At 40.8% G+C, this 18181-nt stretch overlaps 1 long non-coding RNA gene across 6 annotated transcripts in view; it reads left to right on the top strand.

The window, feature by feature from the left end:
• LOC116450029 overlaps positions 1-17815 on the top strand; it is a 145256-nt gene extending 127441 nt beyond the window's left edge. For 4 of the 6 annotated variants that reach the window (XR_004242636.1, XR_004242632.1, XR_004242631.1 and 1 more), the window contains 3 exons: positions 9116-9212; positions 10907-11015; positions 11586-17815. This is a non-coding gene — a long non-coding RNA (uncharacterized LOC116450029). Of the gene's footprint in view, positions 1-9115; positions 9213-10903; positions 11016-11585 lie in introns of all 6 variants that reach the window. The other 2 variants (XR_004242635.1, XR_004242633.1) reach the window with 2 other exon arrangements.
• The last annotated feature ends 366 nt before the right edge of the window (positions 17816-18181 follow it).

Here is an 18181-nt window from a genome sequence, read left to right on the forward strand (position 1 = left end):
AAATGTGCATTATGCCATCCAGCTCTGCTGTTTGGAAAGAGCTGTGGTATTTGGGAAAAATTAAACATTTTCAACAACTGTCCAAATACATATTTACACATAGTTTATGGTGTACACAAAGATATGTCTGTGGCAACTCTTGGGCCCCAACAAATTTTATTAATTCCTCTTTGAATACAGTATTTTCAGTCACTTAAACACTGCAAGTAAACAGGAGACAGCTAATCATAGGGAGAAATGCTGATTTCAAGGGAATTTGCAACTTACTTCTCCCACAACCTTTAGCAGCAAATGGCAAAATATTGATGTGGGATATATGGAATATACCTGTGTGGGGAGGGGACAGAGAATTGTAGTTCATACAGGCTTTTTTAGTACAGGTTTATTCAGCCAGGTGAATAAAAAGACATTTTTCTTGGTGAGAGCTCTCCTGGTCAGTTCCAGCTGGAGGTGACCAGCACTAGGGCTGTTAACACTGAAGGTTTTTTCATTATTTGTATGCCATCTAGGACCTGCAGATATTTTGGTGTTCTGAATTCCCTAGACACCCATGCTTTCAGTGTCCTAATTCCTGTTCAGTCAATGAGGAGCAGAGTCTGTGGGCTTCTGGCTTCGTTGTTTAACAGGGGTATAGCATGATACTTGAAAGACAAAATTTCTTTAGATAAGAAACTTCAGAGTAGGGACCTTACTTTCCTGTTTGCCTGTGATGTTATCAAGCAATAATCCTTGTTAAGTAAGGATTAATGTTCAAACATGATCACGCTGATGAAATGTCTTTTTGCCTGCAGAGGAGACCTGGCAGAGTCTCCCTCTGCCTGCCTTTGGATGGTTTTATAGACCTCTTTCACATGAGCCACTTTTCCTGTGAGTGGAGTGGGGGATCATCAGCTTCTCCCGCTACCACTGACGAGCATCTTGGGCTGAGATCTCACCCACATCTAAGAACAATGCCCTACAAAAGCATCTTTTAGCTGTAAAGCTCTGAAACCAAATTCTCTGACTCTCTATCATCTCTAAAGTTGTTTTGGATTTCATCAGCTTGTTTTATCACATGCTAGAGAGTGCCAGTGTTAAGAAGACTTGTCTTAAGCAATCCTCTTAGTGTTCCTGTGAGAGGTGGTTATATTTTAAATACAGTGAATCAATCTGTTGTCCATCTCTCATGGACAACTTGATCAGACCCCATGGGGCAAAGCTAATGTAGTCTTGTAATATCTGAAAAGCCCCTTTAGCAGCAGCACTGTTTATTTTTCAGTTGTACTGCTTATTTGCTAATTCCCATCTCGTTGCAAAACTTTCTAGGTACTCTGATTTCTTTATCTGACTTGTTAGGCGTGAACATGGCCCTTAAGGACTCCTCTATTTTTGGACAGTTGTCAATTTTACCAATTAAAAGAACTCCTTTGGATGGTTATCAGAAGCTGGAGCTGAAAACATGTTTGCAATTACTGATGACATAGCTGTTTCTATTTGCTGCTCTCTCTTTTAATTCCAAAAAGTGATATTTTTTTTGGCAGTAGATATGAGAAAATATGTCACTGTGTATAATTACAAAATGCTGTTCATTTCTGTCTTATAACTGTGGGGGGTTAGTTGGTACAATACATTTGGTTCATTCTTGGCTCACTCATGCTCACTTGGCATGACATACATTTAAGTGTATTATTAATTGTTATGTTAATATTCATTACCATGTTAATTTCCGTGGAATCGTATAATTCTGCATGCCTCCAAATCGATATTCAAGGGTATATGGAAGCATGAAAAAACCCCACTGAATGGTTTCCTAGGGCATTGTAATAAGCCTTAAATAAAATCACCTTCTGAACATTTTCCTCTAGGACACCTGGATTTTTTCGACAGACTTTGACCCCACCATGATAATTGCTACAAAAAAAGATTCATCCCTGGGAATGGCCTTTGTACAAAGCTGCTTTAAATGTTTGTTGTGCTTTCAACCAGATTCAAAATACAAATCCACTGCACTGGCTTTGCTTTAATTTCCTAGGTTGCATCTGCCATCTTATCAGAGCAGTCTGACTGCACTGAAGAAGCTGCATAATATTTTTAGTAGCCCGGATTTTTCACTTGATATGTAACAAATATGTGAATAATGGCTCTGTAAGTATCTGTGAATTCTTCAGTAGATTGTTTTGCAAGAGAAAGTTCTACTAGTAGCAGTAACTTAGGAAGAGCAAATTTGTAGGATAAGAGGTGAACGTCAATTTAAATGACTGTTACCTGGGAATTTAAAAGAAAAGGATTGATACAGATATTTTGGGCTCAACCTCCTGTAAGCACAGACTCCTGAAATCAGTGAGAATTTTTCACCTGTTTTGAATGTGCGTCAGACTTCCAGTGCATGTGTCTGTATAAAAGAAAGAGGGCACGTAATGTCTGAAGTACTGTTTTTCCAGAAAATAGGCCTGTCTAACAAAAACTTATCCATTTTTGAGAAATCAGTTACAAGTGAGTGCACCTGAAACTGCAGACAGGTGGGTTCTTTTCTCTAACCCTGGTGAAGTTTTAAGAGGTTTCAGATATGTTCATGATCCACTTTTACTTCTCTTTCTTAGAGAACTCACAGGCTTAGGCAAGAGAGAGAGTGACTTTAGGTTCTTGCCTCAGCTTGGAGGTTGTCACTCTGAGCAGGTGTAAGGCCATGGCACGAAACCAGGGTGGGGTCACAGCATTGGAAATTTTATTGTAGCATAAAAATAGCTCCCTGCCAAAGTCCTCATAGAGCAATGTATTTCAGGGTCAGTTACACTTCACAATCATCTCAAAACATGCTTGTAAATAAATTGTATGGGCTTAGCTCTGCTGTCATTGACATTTCCCCCCAAGTAAATGCCAGGCCTGCTGTGGAGAAAATTCCACTGACTGAGAGCCCCACACCTGAACAGGGTTAGAGCTTCTCTTCTCAGCTGGGATTTAGTAGTCTCGGTTCTAGGTGGCAGCAAAGCCCTTCTCAAACCCTCTGAGTTGCTTGGGGTACACCTGCCCTGGGTAACAATGAGCAGAGGCACCTGAGTCACTGCTGGATGGGGTGGCTCTGGAAGCAGCACGGCTGTAGCAGCCTGTCTGGAGAGCTGAGCTGGAAAAGCAGGGCTCTGCTGCTCCAGCTGGTCCCTGCTGCTGCTGGGGCTGAGCAGGGCTCTGGAGACACAGCTGCTTCTCAGAGATAGCCTGTTTATTTGGGCAGGAGTTGCATATTTTTCTGTGCTGCAGCTTCACTTCCAAGGGTAGGACTCTGCTGCTCTGTGTCTTTCTGTCTGGTGACAGTGTAGGCAGTTTCAGGCATAGGTGAACTCTTACCTAGCATTTGTGGATTTGCCTACAACAGCCAGCTCTGCTCTCATAAGAGACACCAGCACACTGATACATCATCATTATTATTATTATTACTAATTATTTTAGTCAACAGCTTGTATTCAGAAGTCATAAGTCTTGTTTAAGGATAAAAGACCTTCTTAAACACAGCCATTTAGAAGTGTGACACCTAAATTAATATATTGATAATATGTTAGGAAGGATGTTTTAGAACTTCTTTCTAAGCAGAAATTAACATTTTATCTGAAAATAGTAATGGAAAGAAAACTGTGTAGTCTAGCAAGGTATATCATTTAGACTTGATGATAGAATAATTGTTTTCCATCAAGCAAACCAAAGAAGAATCCATAATAAAATTTTACAAGTTAGCTGCCACCAAGAATAAACTCAAGAGCACTATATGAAATGAATTGTGTGTTTTAACTGAATCTTCTCTCAGGACAATAACTCTAATGTAGAACCAAGGTCTGAAGAGGTCACCTGCAGAAAACCCTCCTGGGGCATTTCAGAGGAGAAAGGAAATATTCTTCTCCCTGTCAGGTTCACTTCGTGTCCTAATATGTCTGAGGATGTGCATTGAAAACATAATCCACAGCCACCATTCTGAGTCAGGGTTTAGATAACAAGGGTCATTAAGAAATCTCTGAGGATGACAAACTTAACCCTGTATGAACTTAAGGACCATATCCTGCTACTAATGCGAAAAGTAAGTCTGGTTGATTGTAATTGTGACTGAACTAAAATGTCACTTACCATTAAGATCAATTTCTCTTTTTTTAAGGATTGCACCATTTCTCTAAAAATATATGTAAGATCATAACTGGCATCTATTGAACATAGTCTGTACTGATCCTTTTCCAATACTACATGAGAGAACATCTGGATTTCTGTGTATTTCCAAATGTTTGCCTTATCTCACATTGTGTTTACAGGACCAGGGTGTGGCAATTCCATGCAGGATCCCAAATTAAAATACCTATTGAGAAACCTCTACATTTGTCATCACAGGTATCTAACTCCACAACTTCTGCTCAGGCCCTTCGGGTAAACCAGGGTGTATCGCGACTCTTCCTGTGCCCAAAGGATGACGTGTGCTCCTGAAGAATGTGCAACAGTCCTGGCCCTGAATTCAGAGCCACGGGTACTGCTGGGCCCTCAGCATGCTGCCCCTCAGCTGGCTGTACTGGGGTGAAATGCTCCAAACATGTTTTCAGGGATTCCCATGTTAGGTCTCTGGGAATGTCAGGATGTTTGGGCACTGGAACTGGCTCCCCAGGGCAGTGGTCACAGTCCCAAGCCTGAAAGAGCTCAGAAAGTGTTTGGACAATGCTCTCAGGCACATGTGGGGTTGTTGGGGTGTCCTTTGCAGGGCCAGGAGTTGGGCTTGATTCTTGTGGGTCCCTCCCAGCTCAGCCTATTCTGTGATTCTGTGATTCTGTAATTCTGTAATTCTGTATGCCATATACAGTGGAGAGAGTTTGAAGTTGCCCTGCCAGTGGCAGTGTGAAAGATTCCTGACTGTTGGCACTATAAAACTCATTCCCTGAGCATTCTCAGACCTTTATTACAATGGCCCAATTTATGCCTGAATGAAGCAAAGAGGCCACTTTAACTGCCTTTGCCCAAATCCCCATGCTCCATCCTACAGGCATGCCTTTGAGCCTTGAGCCTCATGTAAATTTTTATAGCTCCATTAACTGGGATGTCATCAATTTGAACAATTACAAATTACAATGATATTGAAGTATCCAAGCAGCACTAGCTAGAAGTCAGCAAGGATGAGAATTATCACATTCCTTGCTCTCCAGTCGTGTTGGGGCTCCTTGCTTGGTTTCTGTGCCTCTTGTCTTGCATCAGGGCGTCAGGGTGTCAAAGTTCTCATTTGCATTTTAGCTTCCTTGAACTCCTAAAAGTGAAGGAACTTGGCTAAGCACAGAGTTTCAGTATATTGTGTTTACTTAAGGGGATTTAGGTGCTTACAGAAAATGCTGGGTAGATAGAAACTAACTACAAGGATTATAGATGAATTTTATTTAGTTCTACTTCTCGCTCAGTTCCATTCAGTGAGGCTTTTTGGCTTTCTAAGCTGTGGGTGTCTTTTATTCTGAGTAAAAAAAAATAAAAATTATCCCTTGGGTGTCTTTCATGGACAAGAATGATATAAAAGGCCTTCTTTGCTTTTCAGCAGATTCAACTCTGTGCCCATTTGTCAGTAGGGTCCATCTCTGCGTTGCTGAGCTGGTGTCAGGGTGCTCCAGATGACAAAGCCATCTCCTTTCTCCTGGGATCACGATGAATTTTTGTCTCATTGGATTTTTTTTTCTCAGAAGGCTTTTTTGATTCCTGATGATTGGATGCACTGCCTTTATAGCTTTTTCTCCCCACTTCTTTTTCTCTTGGTTTGGTCACACGACACGGTTACATTAATTTTTAGAGTGGTCCATGGTGCAGTATATAACTGAAGGCACTATGCAGCATAGTGTCTTTGGGATGTTAATAGACACACAGTCACCAGGGAGGGACAAATTTGAGTCCCTGGGAGACTGGAAGCCCTGCTTTTTGAAGGACTTGTGGTCTTGCAATGAAATAGGCTCAGACTAATACTCCTCTCAGTACGATAAATCAGGAGTGATTTTCTTGAACTAAAAAGGGGTTGCAAAGAGATAAAACTAGTGACAGGAGAATCATTGCCCTTCTCTCTTAAGAGCAGACAGTTGGTTAAATTCCTTTGCTCCTCAGATAGTGTTGAATGTCATGCAAGTCATCATTGGGTCTGTGGGGAGTGGGATACAATCAGGATGTTAATGTGCTGGGAGTGCAGCTGTTTCTTCCCTGGTGTCGCCCGTGCTTTGACTCACCTTTGCTGCCAAAGAACTCGTTCACTGCTCTTCATTTGTAACTCAGATCTTTACCTACACACATTTGCGACTGAGATTTGTAAGAGACAATTTTATGCTTGAAAAGGGAGAATTACTTTACAACTATACCTGTTGTCTGTGCAACTGCTTGACAACCTCACAAGAATTCCTTTCACTCTGTGCCTCTGGTTCTCTCTGTCAGTAAGAAACAGAACATGTATAGTTCTAAGTGCTGAAAATCAAATACTGGTGTGATATATTAGCTTCTCTCTCCCCCTGCCCCAGCCCCGCCCCCCCCCAGTGTTCTAAATATGGCTCTACTTTGAAATTAAGTGCACTACAGAATATTCAGTTGCAGCACATTGCTGGCATACAGTTTATAAATTGTTAGTGTTTGGCAGCCCTTGGTTTTTAAATTCCTACTGATCACAAGTAGCTGGCACTAATCAGCTCCAATAGAGTTATGGTACTGTGTACCTTCTTAAATAGCTGGAGTGGAGATATCCATCTAAAACCCCATATATAATAGCCACATGTCAGAAATACTTTACTCTGAGCAGGGTTTTTATTTTACTTTTTACATCTCTCACATTTTACATCTGGTTCAACAGTTCTGAAGGAAACTACATCTGATGTGATAGCAGGAGATCTATATCATACATCTCAAAACCTGCCAGAAATGCAATTTAAATATAGTTTTGGACAGAGTAAAAGAAGTATTATTGGTATCAGATGTTTGGGCAGGGAGAAGTTGAGCTCCATCCTCCCCTTGATTTTTTTTTGTACAGAAGGAAATCATAATGTGAAATCCTAGTTCTGCTAAAACTTGTGAGAGCTTTGCTCTTGATTTCAGTCCTCAGTTTCACCTTGCAGCTGTAAGGTGCCTGCCAAGTTCAAGCAAAACTGTGAGGCTGGAGCAGCAAAGACAGACCTGGATGTGGCCTTTTGCAGAGATGAGCAGGGTTTGATCTGGTTTCAGTGGGGATAACTATCATCTGTACTGTGACACACACTTCAGAGAGACCTTCTCCAGTATTTGCAGCCACAGAAGGTTTGGGTAGGGCAGGCTGGTTCTGGTACGCATCACTCCATTCCAGTTTATTTTCATGGCTCAAGTTTAGAAATATCTGAAATTTCAGATAACCTGGTTCAAGTCAGGAGTTTTATGCCTTGGTCATCTGAGAGTGCACATAACACCTGAACTGAACTTCTGCAGTTTTTGGGAATCATTCATCAGCAGTGGATGGAGAACACGACCTGCTGGCTGTGTCTGTCACAAATTAGCACCTCCCATGGCTCGCATCTGAAGGGGCTGCCTGCACGTCCTCCACACATGGCAGTGGGCTTAGTTGCTTGGAAATAGGATAGCCTGTGTGTTAAAGAGGCGTAATTTTAAGACTGTTGGTACTTGGGGTTTGCTGAAAAACAGACCTCACTGATCCAGGGTACTGAAACCTGCTAATCAGAGCTGTCTGTCAAAGGCTTGGGAATGTGTTCAGCCACTTGTGTGTCAGCAGTGTGCCAAAGCACCTATGCATGTGTCCCAAATGCCTTTTGTTCTCATGCTGCGTATGTAAGAGATGTCGTTGTGTGAGTCTGGGGCTGTCTGAACAGACAAACCAAGATTCACTTGGTTATTACGATCCTAATTGTTACTATTTCATCACTCCAGAGCCCTAATGAAGGGCAGGAGCCTCAGTGTGATGGACTCAGTAAGAAGATGAGCTTCAGCTCTTGCTTTGAAGCACTCTACATTTTTGTCTCATTATTTCTGATCATAATCCAGCACCAAAAGAAATCAAAAGCTGTCTCTGAATTCAGTGAGAGCTGAGGGCGCACGAAAGCTCTCAGGAAATGCTCAGTGTGTTGTCAGGATCAGGCCTGTAATGTGTAACTCCAGCCTAGAAAACTCATTTCCTTTGAAGCTCAGTTGAGTGTTACTACTACACATCAGCATGTTGCACCACACAGAGTATATCAAATTTGATGTCATTTTTTTTTCTTCCTTTTTCCCTGGGAACCTGTAAATATCCTTTGGTAGCAAAACCAGAGAAGAATAAATTCTCCTCGATGTATTTACAAATGTGAGAAGCTTTTCAAGTTGTATTTGCAATTCTCTTTCTTGCAATGACCTCTATTTTCATAATCCTTCATGGAATATCATGGTTTAAAGAGCTTTCTCTCCCTGCTGTTTTTGTTAAAAGGTTTTTGGTGTGATATTTGGAAAGTCAAATTCTGCATTTAAATGTTGTGTTTTCACAGATATAAATGAAAGAGGCCATATTTATCTTTTTTCCCCTTTTCTGAGAACATCAAGCAATTCCACTTTTTACATGTATTGTTAACTAAACCATGAGAGCATACAGCAGCTTTAATAGTAAAGCAATTGTGATTACATCTTGCTTGTAATTACATTTATTTCCTCACATATGTCCAAAAAGGCAAGCATTAGTTTGGCCTGTATAGGCATGTGCTAATGGCAAGAAAATTGTCTGGCAGCTTGACAGCAAGGAAAATAGCTTATAGTCACTTAAAGTCTTTCATGTCATGGACGCTTGCAAAGACTCTGAGCACTCAGGCTTTCGCTCGCATGCTTTTAAAATCGATTGAGTTCTGAGAGAGGGGGAGTTTGCTATCTGCACTGGATTTGCATCTAAATAATCCAAATATGAAGAGATACAATTGGCAAGGTATGGGTGTGTGATCACAAGTTTGAAAAACCCGGTAGTGGCACTCAACGGGACTAATCTACAAATATCCGTGGGCCCCGTGCTCCACTCTGTGTCAGCCTGGCAGAAACGCCTGCAGCTGTCCACAGAAAAAAGGTGGGCAAATAAGGAGTCCCTGGTATCTGGAAGGACTCTGAGGCTCACTTGTATCCCACATTCCATCTAACTGATTTAATCGACCTCTGTGTACAGGACAGTGCAATTCAGAGTGACCCAGAGGATCACGACTTGTTCCTGTTGGAACAGGGCTTTGCCAGCCCCACATTCCTGGCACGAGATGACCACACTGGTGAGTTCTTTTCACTTTTTAACAAAAAGCTGGCTAGAAATTTTACAGACTGATTTATGACAAAGCTGAAATCACATGCATTTTCGCAGTGCAGAAAAGTTTCTTGTTGGAAATGATAAATGTTACAAAGTTCTTCAGAAGCTGCATAGAACGTTAAACTGAGCAGTGTCCCAAATGCTGTCTGGGAAGAGTGAGAATTTTTCACTGTCCATATAAGCCACAAACTAGGGCAATTTGCAAGCTTTTCTGAAACTAGAGGTACATTTGTATCTTCTGTCTAGTCTGCTTGCCTTCTGGTACTGTGTTTACCAAGAATCTCAGCAAATTCACTGTTTTCTCCATTGGAATAAGTCAGTGCCTAGCCAGAACAAGTACACTCCCAGATCCAGTGTTAGATCTTTCCCAGATTTGTGGGCACTCACATTTGATTGCCAATATCCATAGTTTGTGACTACTCAAGTTATGTCCACAGCTGTAGAGATCATTACTGAAAATTTGGTCAAGAGTTGGTAAATACATGAACAAATGGTAATCTGCACACTCAACTCGGGAACTAAGTGCACAGGCCTGCAAATATGTCCAATTTGGTATTTTTCTTGCTTAGCTAGAGAAAAGCCACTGCATAAATCCTGTAACCCTGTGCCAGGTGGTGACACAGGCAGACAGACAGACACATATATGGGTATAAATGACCCAGCTTCACTGACAGGGCTGGCAGTCCCTGAGTTCCCATTACCAGATGAGCCATCAGCCCACTGGTTTTTGCTGAGTAATTGGGCTGGGCAACCAGGGGAGCCAAACTAATGCTCCTACAAGCTGGCTCAGCCCTCCAGGCATCATGGACAAAGAAACGGCAAAATAATAATGGAAGTTACTCACTGGGTCTGTTGCTGTCTGCAAGGGTCAGGCATGTTCTACTTTTCTTGGGGCAATAAAATTCCCAGGAATGCTGGGCACAGTCCTGGTCCTCTTTGTAGACATCCCTCATCCTTTAGGTGCTCACAAAATGAGCAGTCATTAAATCTTTTAAAATGGAATTTTTGAGGGTAGCTGAGAGCCACTACAGGACTAAAACCCAAGGGGTTTTTTTAGTTTAGTTTAGTTTTTGCCTACTTTTTAGCTTTATTGTGTTTATTGTTCCCTGTCTCAAACTTCCCATTGAGCTAAAATCTCTCAACAGTAAGAGCACAGAGTAACTATAGTTAGTATTTATAATTTACCTCCCAGAAAAAGAGCCTAAGCTTTCTCCTCCAAGCATTATAAAGAAGGTAGGATTATTATTTGCCGTGGAAATGGGAGAATGGAAGAATTAATATGGACACAATGATAAAATAAAGGTTCATGATCTGTCTTACGCTACAGAAATTAGGTTTGTCTTCTGGCTAGAATCGAGGTCAAATTACAACATCTGAGTACTGAGTGAGGAAAAGCAGAAGGTTGGACTGGAGTTTTGGTCTGTTCTCTGTGCCAGAATTTAGGGAGTGCTTAGAAATCTGCCTTTAGATCTATTTCTGGATTTGTATGCTGTGTCTCTAAGAATTATATTAGCTTTTTCCATTCTGCCATCTGAAAATGTTAATATTTAGGGATTTTTTTTCATAAAACCAGCAACAACATGGAAAATATTAACAGGAAACATTTTAGATGCTACAGGAAATTACAGCTGTGAAGAGCGTTTCATATTGTATTAGCAGGAGATTGAATGAGGCTTCTTCCCATCCAAACTTTTAAATCCATGAAGAAGAGGAATGTCTCTAACTCCATGTACCTGCTCTGAAGGGGTATGAAATCTACAAAGAACAGGTATTATTGTTTGTTTTGCTTTCACTGGCCTGGAAATCAGCAGAAACACTTAGGTTTTAAGACAGCTGCATTGCACAGTTCTGGGAATTGTGAATGAAGTGACAGAGACGTCACAGCCGACAGTCTGATATCCTGACTGGGGTGCTGTCAGTGGGACACTCGTGGTTGGCAGGCAGTGCTTGCTCCTGCCTGGGATTCTGCTTTCCAAAGTGAAGGGCGGCCGTCCCTCTGTCCCTCACATCAGGGAGGGCAGTTGGTATTTCAGAGCTGTTCTTGTGGGACAAGGGGGCTGTAGAGCCACCTGAGCCTCCAGCTCACCAGCAGCTTGGACCTGGCAAGGTCAGAGCGAGCAGTGAAGCTCCCTGAGCCTCTGGTTAATGAAGCAATGCTGAACTTCGTTTTGTTAGCTACCTAGCATAAGTCTAGTCTGGTTATTTCAGTATTAAATTTGCAGTTTCACGGTTTATATCCCTCAAGCATTATGGTGACTCACACTGGGTGACTGGTTTGCTCTCAGATCCTTCCCATGTTCCTACATATGTGGTTTGTTTTCTGACTTGATTGACCTAGAGAGAACATTGCTGCTGGATGAGCCTTTTCATGAGAAGAACAATGCTGCTGGATGAGCCTTTCCATGAGAAGATGATGAAGATGATGTGCTCATTTCATCCTGTTTAGAAATCTCCCCAGACTCCATGCACAGAAATAGTAACAGCAACAACAAAATAATTTAGGTTATCTCGAGAGAAATTCTCTACTCTGGAAAGTGCATAAAATCAGAGATAACCTCTACTGCTGTTGTGCCTGTCCTTAGGCCTGTAGGGAACCACCAGATTCGCTGTGAGCTGAACCAGCTTTGCTCTGTTTGCTGCCTCAGACCAGCCACTGCACTGGAGAAGTCAACCCTGGCAGTGTGGGAGCGTGTTCTGTTCTCCTCAGGATCGGCTGCCCTCCCTGAATATCCACTTTGCACACCCACAGGATGGCATCCCTTCTGCACGTACTCATATCCACAGAACTGCTGTGCTCTGCAGTCTGCAAGGGGCGGATACACCTGATCTGCCTCAAACTAACAAATCCCCCTGTGCTTGGAAATAAAACAAACCTCAGAAGGGGGGAAAGTTCTCTCTTCTGGAATGATCAGATGCTATAATACAGTTTCTTTTGAGCCGAATTCTGTTGGGCAGACAGCTATTGATGTGGTCCCCATTGTCACTTAGGTATTTGGTCTATTCATTATTTTCATTTATATTGTTTATGTAGAGCACCTAGAGGCCTGTGATAAGCAAATTTCACCAAATAAAATAAGCCAACTTTAGTAGGTCAATTAGCATTCTCCAAAGATCATACATTTTAGCAGGGAGTTTTGCAGTTTACTGCTGCTGTCTAAGGAGAAAATGGAAAGTAGACCCCTCCCCTCATATACAGTGTCAAATATCAACTCTAAATTAGAATGTTACTTATTCTTACTGAAACTGGGAATTCATTGTATGAGCTGAGTAATCACAATGCTGTGCTCTGATTTCATTTCTGGAGATTATCCAATGAAAACAGCCTGTTGTTACCTACTGGGAAGAAATAGGCAAATACAGTCATGTCTCTAATATGTGTACACAGTATATCAGTGCTCTCCAGGTTGCTTGCTAAACGCAGCTTAAGAATGTTCTAAGATACAGACAGGGAGATTTGTAATGAGACATGTGCAATGTATTTCTAGTGTCTCCTGTTTTCTTTATAGTTATAAAATCAATAAAACTTAGGTGTACCAAAGAATATAGCTCCGTAATACAGCGTTGCAGGCTGATGTAAGTTGTTGTGATGGGGAATTTATTTTTGATTTGAACATTATGAGCTTCCTGCTTTCCCTACTTACACAACTTCTGGCTGTTTTATTGCCCCCTTCTTTTCACTTGGTTGTCCTCTTTCAGGGGTACTCTGAGATGCTTTTTCTTCTGCATAAGTTTTCATTCTTTCATGATGCCTCTCTGCTTAAAACTCCTTATTTTAGGTATCTTTTGGTTGTGATTTTTTTCAGTGCTGAGAGTTCTAACTTAAAACCAATTAATTGGTAATACTTCTGCAGTGAGACAATACAATATTTATACTTTGTGTGCCATACTGTTTGTGCCTTTCATCCCAGTTTACAAAGGTCAACCTGCCTAGAGTTGGGTATTTTTACCTTTATAGCTCTTCATCTGAGTAAGTGATCTAATCTTTACTCACAGTTTTATTGACTGCTAGGTCTTGACTTGAGCCTGATGATGTGTTTCTGGTTTGCTAATTTAGGCTTAAACTTCCTGCCAGATCCAGCCAGACCAAGCCATATGAGCTGTCTACCTTCACAGTCTGCCTCACATCTGCTCTTCCAGTCACCTGTATTTGGGAAGCTGACCTTCCCAGGAATCAACCTCAGAAACTGGATTTTGTTTTTTTAATTTTTTTTAAAATTGTTGTTGTTGTTGTTTAAGCTTGTTCTGACAAAAGAAGTCACAGAAGAGGTGCATGAGTGAGCAGAACATCTGGGAGAAAACAGGGAGTAGCAGGATTGTTGCTCTGTAGACTCCTGGGTCCAGGATTCATGATCCTGGGTGAATTCCAAATGCACACAGAAATGGAGTGTGGGAGGAGCTGTGCCAGGGTATGGTCAAATCTGAATGCTGGGCTTCAGAGGTTTAGTGCCTCCAGTTCTGGAGTTTTGCCTCAGGGGTCTCAGTGTGGTCAGCAGATCTGTCTGTTAAAGGGACCTTTATCTTCCCTCTGGCACTGCAGACATTGGCCAATGATTCCAGGCCCTGAAAGGTATTTAGGTTTCTGACTGCAGCTGATTTTGGTGTGTTCAGTGATGGTGAAAAATGAATTGTTAATGAATCCATGAAAGTCACACAGCTCTTGTTGGTGAGAGCAGAAAAACAAACTGAAGAAAGGAAAACCACCATTTAAAAGATGTCCAGAATGACTATATTAATGTAAAATGTGAAATATTTGTTTTTTCCAAGAAATATGCGTCTTGAATACCTAAAGCAGTTCTCAGTTTTAACTCAGCTAAACTGATTTTTTCTCTTTGTTGTTGGTGTTTTTCATCAGCCTCATCATACAGTGACTGTTTCTGTAAACCAGAACTTTTCCATTGCAGTCATAGATATTTCTGCTTCCTACCTTACTTATTCACCAGTCATACAAAAGTCACCCTATGCTACATTGCTGTTCAAATATTCCATTTATAATGATAATACATAAAATATTTTGATTCGTGACTGCGTTAAACTCCGACAGCTTGTCCTTTGCTCATGCCACAAAAATCATCCTTAAAGATATTGCTGGTGGCTTCAGGACTTAATGATTCTTATCAGTGCTGAGAACCAAACCAAGAAAATTAGATACCCAACAACCAGCTCCATCCCAAGAACATCAGCTACATCCAACTGCTAATACTGTATTGAAAGACTTTTAATCCTAGAATGTGGAATACCCAGCCCAAGTCAAAACAAAACTGAGAACCAACTACCACCCTAAATCTAGTGAGGTTTTATCTAATTTTTTTCCTGGGATATAATGAATTAAACATAGTATGAAATGCAAAAAGGTTACATTGAGACATATAATATTTGAAGGTTTAATTCATTTTTCTAGTGTATAAGACACAAGGCTATTAAATTTTTAAAGCAGTGATCTCCTGAAGTCCCTACTTTATGAGGGCTTTCTTCATAAAGATAAATGGTTTCCTTGCCAAATCAAATGCAGATTTGAAACAAATTAAGTTAATGTTCAATGGTACAAGGTAGAATGGATGGGGGAACTGTTTTATTTTGCATTGTAATAACCATATACACCTAAATCAATAGCTGTGGAAAAAAAAGGCAATAATATCACATAACTGCAGGAAATGAAATATAGTGAGATGAAGGGGGGAGCGGGTTGCAGAATGAAAGGATTTGTATTGGAATAATGACATTTCATTAAAAAGGGAAGGAGTGCTATTGAATATAAGTCCATACCAGTAAATTCTATTTCTTATAATAACACTTGAGATGAGTTAAATTTGCCCAAGTATTGTGATAAAGTATCTTGCTGGGTTCCTTTCTTATATTATGCTGTAATTTTACGTTAAAAGAAAAATTTGAAATGTTAAAGAGGCAGAGCATGTTTTCTAAAGTGCTTTCTATTTCTCCTAATGTTTCATTTAACTTGTTATATTATCCTGTGCTCCTGCAATCTAAGCAGGAGGAAGTTTATCAGTTTCCTTCTTCTGTAAGCTCGTATTAAAGAAACAAAACAAAATGGGAATCTGGCAGTGGTGAAAGGCATTGGTTTGAGAGTCCTGGGGATTAAAGCCCACTATTTATCTGCAGCACAGGCTCAGGCTGGTGAGTAACAATAAGGACTGAGAGAGGGTGAATCTCGGCAGTACAGGGATGAGATTCTTGCCTGGTGCAAATCAGTAGCAGCCAGGGCTGATACACTGGGTAATGTACTGAACAGGACTGGATGCAGCCTTTTTCAAAGTATTGCACAAAGAAATTTTTGTTCCTCTGGAGTCAATGGCAAAAATCCCACTGATTTCATGGAAGTAGGGATTTTAACCTTGTTTTTATTTTTTGTCACCCTGAAGTCTCCCTGAAAGACTCTCCAGATAGAAAGGAAAATAATTCCATGTGCTTCACTTCAGTCACTTCCCTGATTTGTTTCATTCTTTTGAGGTTGCCCACAAAGGGAAGAGTTCCACTGACTGGGCAAACTGAGAGACATGTGGCTGCTAGAAATTAAACTGATACCCTGCCGTTCGTGTCCCATGTGTCAGATCAGGAGGAGTTCATTAGAGGGACAAATCCATTTTGTTCTTTTGTGGAAAGAGTATCCGCTGAAACAGGACTGTGGGTGTGTGGGCACCTCCGTTGAACCTCTGCCAAGCAATCATCTGGGAAATCACTTGTAGTAGTAAGGGGTGTAAAGGATTGTAAAGAAAGTAAGATTGACAGTGTCATAGTACTTCTGTATCAGTGATAGAAATGTTGTGGAACATGGATGTCATGGGTGCCAGAGCTTTTCTCTACCCTTCCCTGCCACTGTCTGCAGACTACATGAAACCATTGTTATCTCTGTTTTTGAACTCCATCTTCTTTTACCAAAACCATAAAAGTGCCATGGCGGGGGGGAGGGTCTCTATGAGATCGAAATAGAGCTAGACCTGTACTTTTATATTAATGAGGAAAAGGTTTGGAACTTAACTGTAGTTCATAGAGTTGCTCACGGTTGGGTACAGAGGAGCCCATCATGAGAATGTGGTACCTACTTGTAGTATTCTCATACCATAATATCCTGTCATAGTCTGGTTCCTGTGGTGTATTTTTGGCAATTACAAAAATCGAGTAATACTTCACTTAGATCTCCTGGACTCATTATGCAAATTTAATGTGGTCAGAAATGCATGAAAATCCAGAGGACATTTGGAAAAGGCTTGGCTTTTTATTTAGGGCCTTAGAAATCGTTGCATCTTTTCTCCCCATCATAGAAGAGGCATTTCTGTGCAGAGCTTGTGACTGAAATTCTTTTGAGCAGACATCTGAAGAATCCCCTGTGCACAGTTAAAGGATAAAACTTGTCCATACACACACAGCTCAGCATCCTTCTGTCCCCAGTGCAGTTGGCATCTGTGCTGTTCCTCCTTACACCCTGCACAGCCAATGAACCATCCCTTTGTGTGAGCCAGTGGGGGTCTTGCTTTGAGTTATTTCTGTGGTCATAATCAGCTCTGTGCTTCAATCGTTGGTTCATTTGTTTCAATAAGAATGGGTAAAGCATTCTCAGGCAAATTTCAGACCTCATTCAGTTTGAAGAGTTTCATCCCTATGAGCATTATGAAGAGGTACATAACTGTACTTGAGGTTGTCTCAGTTCCTTAGTCTGCTTCAAAATAAGATCCAAAGAGGAGCTCGCTGAAGCAAACCAGCTTTTCAGGGCTGCATGTTGTGAAATTGGTACCCATTTCTAGCAGCAGGAATTGATACTGTGTGCTGAACAATCCTAATGATGTACCTTACCTGAGTGTGTCACGGGCTGCACTTCTCATGCAAAAAGTATTGGTTTCAGGAATATTACTTATATTCTCTCCTTTCATACATTCATCAGCTAAGGTGTCACCAGATTTTTGCCAAGGGGCCAGGGGTAACTGATAGCATCTGAGGAGATTTGGCTGTCTCCCACTCAGGATATGAGTGAAATGGTTTGCTCAGTGAAATGGAATATATTTTTTTTTAAATAAAAAAAGGCCACCAAATATATCCAGGCTCTCATATAAAATGCCACAGGGAGTTTTATTTTAGAATATGTACAACTAATCAACCTCTGATTTGTGCATTTCTATCACATTTTCTGGTCTCTGTTTCCTCTGGATAGGAAACTTGGGATGTGATCCTTTCAAATTGCTTTTAATTTTACTCCCCTTGAAATTAATTATTGACAAGTCCCAGAATCTGAGCCACTCTAACCAACTGTTCATGGATTTGTCATGTACAGATACCAGTAAAATTCACAAGTCATATTGTACTATGAATTGTGTAAGTCAGATGGAGAAAGTCAGAAAGACTGCTGCATGGTTTATCTAAATAATAAACACAGTTATAATGGTAAACATTCACTCTGAACTTTCCAAGAACATCTTGTAGCATAAAAAAATTTACTGCAGAAATTCTTGGATAGTGTTTTTAGATAATGGTTAAATGTAAGAATTTCATTGTGTTGCAGGAACAGTAAAAAAAGATGAAATATATTGAATAAAGATTTTATTGTGAGTTATTTGCTCAGCTCTGTAGCACCATCAATTTTTTCTCCCTATATAAAAATAATGAAGTCAATAAATGTATTTAGGTGACCTCTGAGACTTACAAAAATCATGTTATGAGATGGGTGAATACTGGATACAGTATTTCATTCAGATGCCGAACAGCTGTTGTGCTAGACAATGCTGGCATCCTATTTTTCACCACTGGTGCTAATGCAAACTGTGCTTTGATTATATTTACATTCTATCATATTGTGGGAATGTGAAAAAGACTGTTGGCCTGTCAACCCTCATGTCCCACCTGGTTATGCCATTTGCTAATGTGTAATTGCAGACAGAGTCAGGAACCTTGGTGGGAGCCTGCACACAGACTGGCCCAGCACTGCTG

This window comes from Corvus moneduloides, chromosome 12 (assembly GCF_009650955.1).
Source record: "Corvus moneduloides isolate bCorMon1 chromosome 12, bCorMon1.pri, whole genome shotgun sequence".
Taxonomy (NCBI): domain Eukaryota; kingdom Metazoa; phylum Chordata; class Aves; order Passeriformes; family Corvidae; genus Corvus; species Corvus moneduloides.